The 13,334-nt window shown below is 38.9% G+C and overlaps 1 protein-coding gene across 3 annotated transcripts in view; it reads left to right on the forward strand.

Moving 5' to 3' along the window:
- Positions 1-13,334, forward strand: part of LOC122549088 (peroxidasin homolog) — a 589,463-nt gene that overhangs the window by 308,639 nt on the left and 267,490 nt on the right. The window lies entirely within an intron of this gene.

Raw genomic sequence — 13,334 nt, forward strand, 5'->3', positions numbered from 1 at the left:
TGTGTGTCTGAAAACTGACTGTTTCTAATTTAATTGAAAATATCAAGGGGTGATGAAAATGCATTTCTCGAATATACACTTGAGATCAGAGGGTATAGATAGTGGCAAGAGAAACAGGCACTTAGGTGAATGCTACCCAACTGAGATAGAAGTTTCTGACCTGGGTTAAAGTTGGCATAGAATTTCACTGAAAAAATTACATCTTAGCCATTTAAAACAAAATGAAACAGGAACGCTGTACTTAAGAGCAGGAGTAAACTATTCAGCCCTTTGAGTTTGCTATGCCATTCAATAAAACAATGTCTGGTCTGGTTCTAGTCTCATCTTCACTTTCCTGTGCATCCTAATCTTCCCTTTTGATCAAAAATAGATCAAACTCTGCCTTTAATAAACTCAAAGACCTAGCCTTCACTGCTTTTTGGGTAAGGGAATTCCCATTAAAGTTTCTCTGAGAGTAAAAATAGTTTCTCATCACTATCTTAAAAGGAAGATCTTGGATTCATAAACAATGTCGCCTAGTTTTAGTTTCCTCAGAAGAGGGAACATTCCCTTGATAACCACCCTATCCAGTCTTGCTCAGGATATTACGTGCTGTGGTAAGATCACTTCTCTTTCTTCTAAACTTCAATGGTTATAGGCACAACCAGTTCAACTTTTATTCACAAGGGAAGGCATTTGTCCCAGGAGTGTGTTGAGTGAACTTTCTCTGAACTGCTTCTAATGCAATTATCCCTTCTTTTCAAATAAGGAAACCAAACGGTACATATTACTGCAGATGTGGCCTCACAAACATGCATAACAATTACGATAAAGCTTCACAACTTGTATCTTTAATTCCATTTGCAATAAACAATAACATTCCATTTGCCTTCATAATTGCTTCTTGTCACTGCATACTAACTTTCTTATGATTCTTGTACTAGGACACCCAGACTCTTTTGGCAAACCAAGTTCGCCAATCTCTATTTAGATAATATACTTCTTTTCCATATTATCCAATAAAGTGATTCAGTTCACATTTCCTCACATTACTCTGTAAAATCTTTCCCATTCATTTTAGCTGTCTATGAGGTCTATGCTTCTTCTTGATGTTTTACTTTCTTACGTATCTCTGGTATCTTTGGCGACTTTAGCAACCATACAGCCAAACATTTCATCTAAGTCACTTTACAATTTATTTTATTATTTTTATTACTTAAAACTTTCTGATTTATTATAGAAAACATACCTGTGTCTAATAAAATTCTCTGGAAAACAAAGAACAAAGAAAATTTACAGCCCAGGAATAGGTCCTTTGGCCCTCCAAGCCTGAGCCGATCCAAATGTTCTGTCTAAACTTGTCGGTCAATTCCTAAACATTTGTATCCCTCTACTCCCCACCTACTCATGCATCTGTCCAGATGCATCTTAAATGAATCTACCGTGCCTGCCTCTACCACCTCTGCTGGCAACGCGTTCCAAATGCCCACCACCCTCTGTGTGAAGCACTTGCCGTGTGAATCCCCCTTAAACTTTCCACCTCTCACCTTGAAAGCATGACCTCTCATTATTGAATCTTTCACACTGGGAAAAAGCTTGTCTCTATCCACCCTGTCTATACCCTTCATAATTTTGTAAACCTCAATCAGGTTCCCCCTTAATCTCCTTTTCTGTAGTGAAAATAAACCTAACCTACTCAACCTCTCTTCATAGCTAGCACCTTCCATACCAGGCAACATCCTCGTAAACCTTCTCTGCACCCTCTCCAAAGCGTCCGCATCCTTTTGGTAATGTGGCGACCAGAACTGTACACAGTATTCTAACTGCAGCCAAACCAATGTCTTGTACAATTTTATCATGACTTGCCAGCTCTTATACTCAATATCCCATCCAACGAAGGCAAGTATATTATATGCCTTCTTGACCACTCTATCCACCTGTGCAGCAACCTTCAGGGTACAATGGACCTGCACTCCCAGATCTCTCTGCCCATCAACTTTTCCGAAGGTTCTTCCGTTCATTGTATAATTCGCTCTAGAATTAGTCTTGCCTAAATGCATCACCTCGTATTTGTCTGGATTGAAAGCCATCTGCCCAACTCTCCAGTCTATCTATATCCTCCTGTATTCTCTGACAGTCCCTTATGCTTTCTGCTACTCCACCAATTTTTATGTCATCTGAAAACTTGCTGATCATACCAACAGTGCCCTCTTCTAGATCATTTATGTATATTACAAACAACAGTGGCCCCAATACTGTCCCCTGTGGAACACCATTGGTCACCTTTCTCCATTTTGAGAAACTCCCTTCAACTCTACTGTCTGTCTCCTGTTGCTCTTTATCCACCTAGCTAGAACATCCTGCACACCATATGACTTCACTTTCTCGATTAGTCTACAATGGGGAACCTTATCAAACACCTTACTAAAGTCCATGTATATGATTAGATTAGATTACATTACATTACAGTGTGGAAACAGGCCCTTCGGCCCAACAAGTCCACACCGACCCGCCGAAGCGTAACCCACCCATACCCCTTACCTAACACTACGGGCAATTTAGCATGGCCAATTCACCTGACCCGCACATCTTTGGACTGTGGGAAGAAACCCATGCAGACACGGGGAGAACGTGCAAACTCCACACAGTCAGTCGCCTGAGGCGGGAATTGAACCAGGGTCTCTGGCGCTGTGAGGCAGCAGTGCTAACCACTGTGCCACCGTGCCGCCCAAACAACAGCCTTTTCTTCATCTAACAACTTGGTCACTTCCTCGAAGAACTCTATTAAGTTGGTCAGGCACAATCTTCCCTGCACAAAACCATGTTGCCTATCACTGATAAGCTCATTCTTTTTCAAATATGAATAGATCCAATCTCTCAATACCCTCTCCAGCAACTTCCCCACCACTAACGTCAGGCTTACTGGTCTATAGTTACCCGGAATATCCCAACTACCCTTCTTGTACGGGGGGGCGACATGAGCAACGTTCCAGTCCTCCGGCACCTCACCTGTATTTAAGAATGCCACAAAGATATCTGTCAGGGCCCCAGCTATTTCCTCTCTCGCCTCCCTCAGCAACCTGGGATAGATCCCATCCGGTCCTGGGGATTTGTCCACCTTAATAGCCTCTAGCATTCCCGACTCATCTTCCCTACTTACGCCAACGTGATCCAGACTAATCAAACTTCTATCTCTAATCTCAAGATTCATCATGTTCCTCTCCTCAGTGAACACTGATGCAAAGTAATTATTCAGAATCTCACCCATTCTCTCAGGTTCGGCACACAGCCTTCCTTTATTATCTTTTAGTGGACCAATCCTATCCCTAGTTACCCACTTGATTCTTATATAAGAATAAAATGATTTGGGATGTTCCTTAATTCTGCTTGCTAAAGCTCTTTCATGACCCCTTTTAGCCCACTTGATTCCTTGTTTAAGAATTGTCCTACTCTTCCGATATTCTTCCAGCGTCTGTTCTGTTCTTAGCTGCCTAGACCTTATATATGCTTCCCTTTTCCTCTTAGCTAGTCGTACAATTTCTCCTGTCATCCACGGTTCATGAATCTTGCCCTTCTTATCCTTTGCCTATCCTGCACTACCGTTAACCTATCTTTGAAAGTCTCCCACATCTCAAATGTGGACTTCCCTTCAAACAGCTGTGTCCAATCCACATTTCCCAGCTCCTGCCTAATTTTGATATAATTGGCCTTGGCCCAGTTTAGTACTCTTCCCTTAGGACCACTGTCTTTATCTACGAGTGTTCTAAAACTTACAGAATTGTGGTCACTGTTCCCAAAGAAATCCCCCACCGCAACTTCTACCACTTGTCCTGGCTCGTTCCCCAGTACCAAGTCCAATATGGCCCCTTCCCTTGTCAGACTATTGACATACTGCTCTAGATGCTTCTCCATCCAGACCTCTAACATTAAGTGTATCCCAGTCAATGTTGGGAAGATTAAAATCTCCCATCACCACCACCCTATTGCCTTTACATCTTTCCATAATCCGTTTACCTATTTGTTCTTCTACCTCACGCTCACTGTTGGGAGGCCTGTAATACAGCCCCAACAATGTAACTGCACACTTCTTATTTCTCAGCTCCACCCATAATGCCTCACTACCCAAGACCGCCATAGTGTCCTCCTTTAGCACAGTCATGATATTGTCCTTGACCAGCAAGGCAACTCCACCCCCCTCTTTTACTTCCCTCCCTGTTCTGTCTGAAGCATCTATATTCTGGAACATTTAGTTGCCAAATCATCATGCCATTCCTTCAACCAAGTCTCTGTGATGGCAATAATGTCATAATCCCAGGCACCAATCCAAGGCCTAAGTTCATCTGCCTCACACACTATATTCCTTGCATTAAAGTAGATGCATTTCAGGCCACCAGTTCTTTTGCGCTCACCTGCTCTCTGTCTATTCTTCCCTATATTAATGTTATCTTCATAATTCTTACAGTCTCCAGTCTCCACCTCGCTGCCTACTTGTTTTCTCTTCTGTTCTCCGTCCCCTGCCACATTAGTTTAAAACCTCCCCATTAGTTTAAACTTTCCCAACCATCTGGTTTACCACTAATCTTTGCTGCATTGTGTGTACAGTGCTATCTTTAACTTTCCCAGTAAACCTTGGTTGACTTAATCCCTTCATAAAATCCTCTTTTCTCATTGGGATATGTCTTTTCTAGCTATTTTCTTAAATATCCTTTATATTTCCTCAAGGATGTTTGCTGCCAACCTCCTATTCCAGTCCAATCCTGCTAACTCTGTCCTCATTCCTTTGTAATTACCTTTAAGTTTAACACAGTTGTTTCTGACCCAAGTTTCTCCCTCTCAAACTTAATGTTACAGTTTATCATGCTCTGATCACTGTTTCAAAGGGAATAATTTATTAAACCTGCTTCATTACATATCTCCAGAACCAAAATAGCCTGTTCCCTATTTTGATCCATGACATGTTGTTTCAGGAAACTGTCCATAATTATCTCTATGAATCCTTCCTCGTGGCTACCTCTGCAAATTTAACTTTTGTAATCTACACGCAGATTAAACTCACCCGTGATTAATGTTTGCCTTTGTTAAATGGCACCCATTTTTCCTGATTTATTTTCTCTCCAAAAGTATAGCAATTGTTGGGGGGGGGGGGGGGGGGAGGAATGCTGTAGATACTCCTACGAGCACCTTCATTCCCTTGTTGTTTCTTATCTGTATCCATATGGATTCTTTATCTTCTGATTGAAGATCATGTCCTGCTTTCATACTTAATCTATTCAGTACTAACAAAGCTAATACACCACTCTTTCCTTTCTGCCAGTCCTTTCAAGCAGTCATGTAATTACATTTATTTAATTCCCAGCTTTGATCTCCTTGTAACCATGTCTCCATAATGGCCATAGGAACATATATTAACCTGTATTTGTGTTGTTAATTGATTTCCTTTTTTTCAGAATGCTAGCATTCTTGAACAGTAACATTTATTTTGCTCTTTGACTTTTTTAACCTCTTTGACCCTGTTTACTATATTTATTCTATATTTATATACTCCATCACTTCCTTTTCCAACCCGAGTTTTTGTTGCCCAAATAGCTGCCCCATAATGCTGCCATATCCTCTTGCTTTATAAGCCAACATTGCCTTTCATCCAAACCTTCTTCCCTCCAATTAGTTTAAAGCCTTCTCTGCAGTCCAAGTTATTTGATTCATCAGAACACTGGCCCCAGCACAGTTCCAATCCATTAGCCCTTTTAGAATTTTGTTTTTATCTTCTGTAACACCTCTTCTGAAATTCTAGCATTAAAAATACTTTTTTCTTGGAAATGTAACTTTACGCAATAAAGATTAAAAAATGGGTTTCTAATTCAAGCTAGTTATAAGTTGTAAAATGAACTGACTTATTTCACACAATTTAGCACACACTATAGAAGTCTAAGTTATGAGTAAAATACACTGCAAATCACATTAAATAAGGACTGTTCATATTGTATCAAAGTGATCTGTGAAGCTCTATTACTGGTGAATGAGCTCCCATAATCAGCTTCTATAGGCAATGAAATGTAATTTCCCTGTTGTTTGCCAGAGTCCCAATGACTAACGTAGTATTTGATTCACATTTATGATTTCTTTAAGTAAAGTCAAATGACATTGAATTTCTACATATGCTCTGTAGATTAATGCAATGTGTTTCAAGGCTGTTATATATCAGATTTTGGCTTGTAAATCAGAGTATTATTGTAAACTTATTGCCCATCAATTAGAGGACCTGGCTATGGGTTTTATCTCTGTACAGGTATAAATATATTGAGAAAACACAAAATTATTTTTCTAAAGCACACAGACCACATGAATAATCAATAAATTTAAGCAGTCTTTAACATTTATTTTCCAATTTGCAATGTAGATTTGTCCACATCAAAATACATCAAAATACATTCAAATATTACATTTGTAAAATGAAGTTACTGAAGGTTTTTTTTCCTTTGAGATAATGTAATAATGTGGCTAAAGACAAACAGAGTCAGAGATGAAGGAATAGAAAGTTTAACAAAAACTGTACCTCAATGAATAAAGTAATTGCAAGGAATAGAGGGAAACAAATGACATTAACTTTGGCTGAATGTAAATTTGCAATAAGATAGAGGGATTACTGATGTTAAGAGAGGTAAATGGTTTAAATTTAATTAACAGGGACATGGTTGGAAGCTGATAAATGTTACGAAATAAATATTTCAGGATAGCCAGTATTTCAGAAAGACAGAACAGAATTGAAAAGGCAAAGTGATAATTTTGGCAATAAAGGATGACATGAAGACATTACTAAGAAAGATTCTAGCCTCAAGAGGCAATAAAGTAGAATTAGTTTGAGTGGAAATTAAGAATAGCAAGAGTCAGAAAATGCTGGTGACAGTAGTTTTAGCTACACCATTGGATAGATCATTAAGCAATCAGAGATGATCTCATGGAAGTGTGCCAGATTATGAAGGAGTATGACAGGATGGATGCTGAGAGATATTTCCTCTGGTGAGGGTATCTTGGACAGGGGAGCACAGTCTCAGTCTAAGAGCTGATCATTTACAACTGAGAACTGGAGAAATTACTTAATAGAAATGCATGTGCGTGTTTGGAGTATTCATACTTAGTGAATTGTGAATTCTCCACCATTCAATACTTCCAAGTCTGTGACAGACAGATTTTAGAGCTGTTGTGTAAAAATGAGATAAGGAGAGTGGTTTGGAAAATGTGGTTGAAACCCAAATTAATCTAGATTGGACTGCATGGTGAACAAAGCTTTGACTGCCCGTATGGCCCACTCTTGTTCTTCTTATTATGTTTTTAGACACATCATACAGTCAGATTATTAATTACACAATAAACCTGTAAATTTGACTTTGTGACTCATGTGTAATCACTTGCTAATGAATGATTATCCACCTAGGAAATTCCGGGTCACTGGCCATAGGTTCAGTGGGTCCTTGTGTGAACATCGAACAGTACAGTACAGAAACAATCCTTTCAACCCAACACCTCTATGCTGATGAGCCTAATCCCAGAACTACATCTTTGACAGATTTGGCAAGTGTTTCTAGGAGGAGTTGTTGGCCTTGACACATTTGGCATTCCTTTCTCTGGTTCTTTTTCTGTGTTGCTTTTTGCTGATGGATGTTCTCAAAGAATTGTGCCCCTTCTTACAAGAGTTTCTTCCAAATTGATTTCTTCTGAATAAGAGTTTCCCATCATTGACATGTACATTATATTTCTTGAAGTAAGCCTTGTGGAATCTTTGAAATGCTTCCTTTGTCCTCTCCCATTTGAATGGGAGAGGACAAGATCATTTTTGATGGGAGTTGGGAGATTTCCTCAAACACATTCTTGTCAATGATGGTATTGTGTTTTAGGATTTCTTTAAAGTGTTCTCTCCATTGGAGGCTGAGGTTCCCTATCTCTCAGAAGAGTTCCATCCTTACTCCACATTGGTTTGAGGCCGAGAGTGTTGCCATGGTGACATTGAAGAAATGTCTGGCAATGCACCTGTCAGCACCTTAGCTTTCCATCATTGGTTCTGATTTCTCTTGTTCTTTGAAACTGTGCTTTTGCTTTTTGATGAGTTCTCATTGTTGCCTTGCTGGTGATGTGGTTTTGTCAGGCTTGGAGTGCTTTCCTCTTTTTAATGAGGACTTGGATGATGTGGTCATTCTCATTGAACGAATCTTGCTGGTTTCTGGTCTTGTAGCTAATGGTTTGTTCATAGCACAATTCGATTTCCTACACTCCATTAAAATTGACACTTTGAAGACTTCTGAGAAGATATTGTTAGACCTTCCCAAGTCTGCTCAGCTCTTGAAGCTTATCAAGGTTGAGCTGTTTTATGAACTGTTTCTTTGTCTTAAGATGCTTCTGAGCATTTGATGAACATTGAGGTGCAAAAGAGGCGGTGGTCTGTCTAGCAATCATCTGTACTGGTCATTACTTTGGCAATGAGGACATTATTTTGGTCTCAGGTTCGAACAATGACATGGATGATTATGTACCAGTGTGTTGGTGATGACCAGACTGATGCACATTTGGTGAGCTGGAAAATCCCATTGCAATTGCAGTTCTTGACTCCTTCCTTTCCAATGGTTCCATTTCAGAGTTGGATGTGCTTTCCAGTCCTGCTATTGAAGTCCCCAAAGAGATTAATTTTATCTTTCCTGGGGATGTTGGTGAGTATGATGTTCAGGGTGGAGTAGAAACCTTCCTTGGATTCATCTATGACATCAAGAGTTGAAGCCAGGCACTCAAGATTATGGTCTGTAGTTGCTTGCAAGTTATTGATGGAGATTCATGAGATGATTGTTGATGCCACCAGGAAGCTCCCAGAATTGGAATGACAAGCTTGTTCCCTTTCTGACAAGACCTGTCAATCTCAACCTTGCATATACTTAACCAATCAGCTTTGACAAACCTCTACAGTAAATAATTCAACAGATTCACTACCCTCACAGAAGAAATTCCTGCACAGCTCTGTTTTAAATGTGTGATTGTTTAATCTGAGATTATGCCTTCTTGTATTTGATTTTCTCAGAAGGGAAATAACCCCTCTGCATGTATTATCACATGTCCCTTAAGAATCTTTTATATAATTCAATAAAATTTTCTTTCATTTTTCAAAACTCTAATGAGTACAGGCCCAACCTATTCATCCTACAAGGAAATTTCTCCATGACCAGAATCAGCCTAATGAACCTTCTCTGGACTGCCTCCAATTTCAGTGTATCTTTCCTTGGATAAGGAGACCAAAATTGTTTCCAGGTGTGGTCTGACTGATGTCTTGTATACTTTTAGTAAGACCTCCCTTTTTTAAATCAACTGGTGAAAGTGAGGACTACAGATGCTAGAGATTAGAGTCAAGAGCCCCATGGCCGAACACTTCAACTCCCCCTTGCACTCCCCCAAGGACATGCAGGTCCTGGGCCTCCGCCATCGCCACTCCCTAACCACCTGACGCCTGGAGGAAGAATGCCTCATCTTCCACCTCGGGACCCTCCAACCCCACGGCATCAACATGGATTTCACCAGTTTCCTCATTTCCCCTCTCCCCACCTTATCCCCATTCTAATCTTCCAAATTGGCACAGCCCTCATGACCTGTCCTACCTGTCCATCTTCCTTCTCATCTATCCGCTCCACCCTCCTCTCCAAACGATCACCATTACCCCCATGTATATTTACCTATCGCACTCTCAACTACCTTTCCCCTAGCGCCCTCTCCTCCCCCCCCCCAAATTTATCTCACCACACCCTTGGCTCACAGTCTCATTCCTGATGAAGGACTTTTGCCCAATTCATCGATTCTCCTGCTCCTCGGATGAATGAATTCCAAAAAAAGAGCTGGAAATAAAACAGCTTATGACAAAGCTAAAAAGCAACATATTTGGTGGGTCAATGTTTTAAATTTAGAAGCTTTTGAAACTCAACAGAAATGGTATCAAAGCAAAGGGATGGCAGTAAGGTCACGCATTTTTTTTGTCCTTGCATTGTGATTATTTTGTCTTAGCTTGGTTTTCAATTAGCATGATATCTTTATATCCTCCAAAAATAATATTTCAACTGTTCAAATAAACACATGATTTGAAGTATTTGGACTAGTTTTCTTTCTAATATTCTTACTGAAGGAACTAACTTATGTGGGCTAAAATCTAGAAGATTTGAATCAAACTCTTGCAGGTCACTTTCCTTACCACCCTGTTCCTGGGACAGAGTCTTGGGTGCTAGTGGTATCACATCCAAGCTCTGGAAAACTTCCACCAAAGACACCCTGAAACTCATCATGAGATTGCGGAAGAAAACTGCAAACAAAGCTCAGTTTTCATTGTGATTTAACGACATGAAGAGCACACTTCAGAAAATTTAACTTAGTTGGACAGGTTAACTTACCAATATAGATTAGAGTGGTGCTGGAAAAACACAGTAGGTCAGGCAGCATTCGAGGACCAGGAAAATCGACATTTCGGGCAGGACCCCTTCATCATTCCTGAGTTAGTTTCAGTGTTAACAACATCATAGCAAATATCCTTCGAGAGGAGAAAGGAATAGAAATTTCTGGTGCATATCCTTTGTCCAAACCCAACAAGAATAGCATGAACAAAGAGTTTCAATTGCATTGTAGAGCACTACTCCGGAAAACATACTGCAGCCAATTAGACCACGAGAACAAGGATTGAAATTTAACTCCGATTTCTGCAAGGACCATCTCTGACAATCCTTTTTGTTTGCTATTTAACTGCATAGATCATCCTAGCCAACATTTTTCTTTTTCCTATCGAAATATGCAAATACCATTCCAGTAAATGAATGAGAGCCTTAGATGATCTTGTTCCCAAAAGTCCATAGGCGCTGCTAGCAATTGTAACAGCATAACGACCATCTCAGCTGGAATTAGTAACACAGCACTGACAAGGATCTAAGTTGCAAACGTGCTGAGTTGTAAAGCATAACCATAGGATAAAACTGCAAAATGATCAATGGATTCCAGTTTAACAAGAATGGCTATTAGTTACATTGAAAGGAGCTAATAGTTTAATCTATATAGATACATTTTCAGGGTTTTGATTTAATTTTGCTGCAAGTTGCTTCTGCTTGGAAGTGGCAAAGCACAGTCCACAAATACAATAATTTTGTAAAGGTTAGCATAATATACTTGGAGTTAACTGATTGGATAATGATTCAAAATATTTGATTGACATAGATTCTGACTAGCCCAGTGTACACAGTTGAAATATTGCCAATGTAAATTAACAGACATGCCAACCTTTATGTATTTTCTTTCAAAGATTCTAGAAAATAGGAGATTAATGGCTTTGCAATGCTCACTGAAGAGTGATCTGTTCATGCTCTTGGTTCTGTATCCAGGATATTTTGTGAATTTTATACTGAACTTTATATATGTACAGTAAACAATGACACAATAAAGGAAAACCTCATATGCAAAAGACCTAAATTCCACGCAACGCTAATTTTCAATAAAATACCATTTCAGTCTGAAGCTATAATACTTTCACTGTACTTTTAATTAGACTAGGACAGATATAGTTAGGACTTGCTGATTAACATGTAGCAGAGATAAGAATGTATGGTTTGGATATAGGATTTGTGCCAAAGACTTCAATCCCTTGGTCCTCTCAAAGGATGTTTCCTAATGAGCATCTATCCAGTAAATTTTGTTTTATTCGATAGAATTTAGAACTTGGGTGTAAAGATTAGAGAAAAAGTAATTAGTTTCAAGTAGCTGAGGTCAGTGACATTAGAAGATAAAAATGTGGAATTGAAATTTAAGAAATGATTTAGATTTGGTTGGAGTAATTGGAAGAGGTTTTATGGGGTGTAATATGATAGAATAGTATTGCTGAAACTGAAAGAAAGAATCTATAAGATCATTGTAAGTGCAGCCTGGTTATGGAGTGCAGAAACTTGGATAACATCAAGAAAAGAGGAACAATTGGATACTACTCTGATGCAGGTATGTGCAGTAGTGAGAAAGGAGAAAATCAGTAACTGGGATATCACAAGGTCAGTGAACATTGTGGGAGTAGTGAAGAAAGTACTCGAGAAGAGATTGAAATGTATGGCCTTCTGTTGCAGAGAAAAAGAGGAAATGTGAAGCAATAAGTAATGGAGATGGCATCTCCCGGAAGAAGCAAATGAAGAAGGCTTAACACTGGATGAAAAGACATGGTGGCAAGCAATTTAAACATGCAGTATTGAAAGGGGAATAGGTAAATGACAGGAGGAGATAGAGATGGATGATCAGTCAGGCTTGTGGTAACCCCAAGTGAAATATGAGAAGCTAAAATAGTAATAATGATAAGAATCACTAGAATTTAGGATTTACATTCTAATTTAGCTTCAAAACTTCAAAACTTTAGTTAGTCCCAATAGCTGATGTCTGATCCCAATAATACAGGCTAAAATACAACTTTTTGCAACATGGACAAATTTATACTGCAAGGTGCAATATTCACCTTCTCACCAGTTGATTCAGTTCCATCAACATATTTTTAGTCAGCCTGTTTTCATAAGTTATCATTTATAATACTTGATACACATCACACCAAGTACAGGCATGACAATAATACAAATCTTTAAAACTATATTCTAAATTCTACATTTTGAAAGATAGAAAGTCAAGATATTTCTGAGCATTCAGAAATATCTATTGTGCATTCAGAAACTATTCTATCTCAAGAGAAAACAAATATGACATTCTGTATGATATGACTCACTGCGGATAAAGACAAAATGTAAACAAAGTCTGTTCAATATTGTAATATGTGATTTGCCTTTGACTGACTGAAATACAAGAGGTGCGAAACAGTAATTGTATGTTTATTGAAGACCCATAGGACATTTGTACAGTGACTCAACACTGCATGCGAGACAGCAATGTTTGCTCGCTGCTAAAAGTCAAACCAGTTTTCAAGTGAATTCCAATGAGAAATTCTTGCAAATAAATGTCACCCTTTGGCCACAGTCAGCTAAGCAGCCAAATAACTAACTACAATGTATTGAAAGAGAGCTTAGGACTCTCTACTCTGACCTGGTTTCACCTTAAAATTCACTTGAGAAACCAGATTAATAGAAATTTCGTAGCTACAGAGGAAACGCTGCTTTTTAAGAACTTTGAGACCAACCAAAACATCATCTCAATTAAAAAGCATTCAGCTTCCATAAAATAGAGACTGAGTTAAACTCTTATTTTGATAGTCACTATTTTATTTTAAGTTGTATCTAATTTTGTATGTATCAGTGAATCAAGTGAGTGAGGCTTGTTTTGTTTAATTAACCTCCAGAACATGTATGTGAGAAATAAAATATCATTTT

The sequence above is a fragment of the Chiloscyllium plagiosum genome, unplaced genomic scaffold, assembly GCF_037043375.1.
Source record: "Chiloscyllium plagiosum isolate Xiang-an unplaced genomic scaffold, Cpla_swu_hap1 HiC_scaffold_4, whole genome shotgun sequence".
NCBI classification, from domain to species: domain Eukaryota; kingdom Metazoa; phylum Chordata; class Chondrichthyes; order Orectolobiformes; family Hemiscylliidae; genus Chiloscyllium; species Chiloscyllium plagiosum.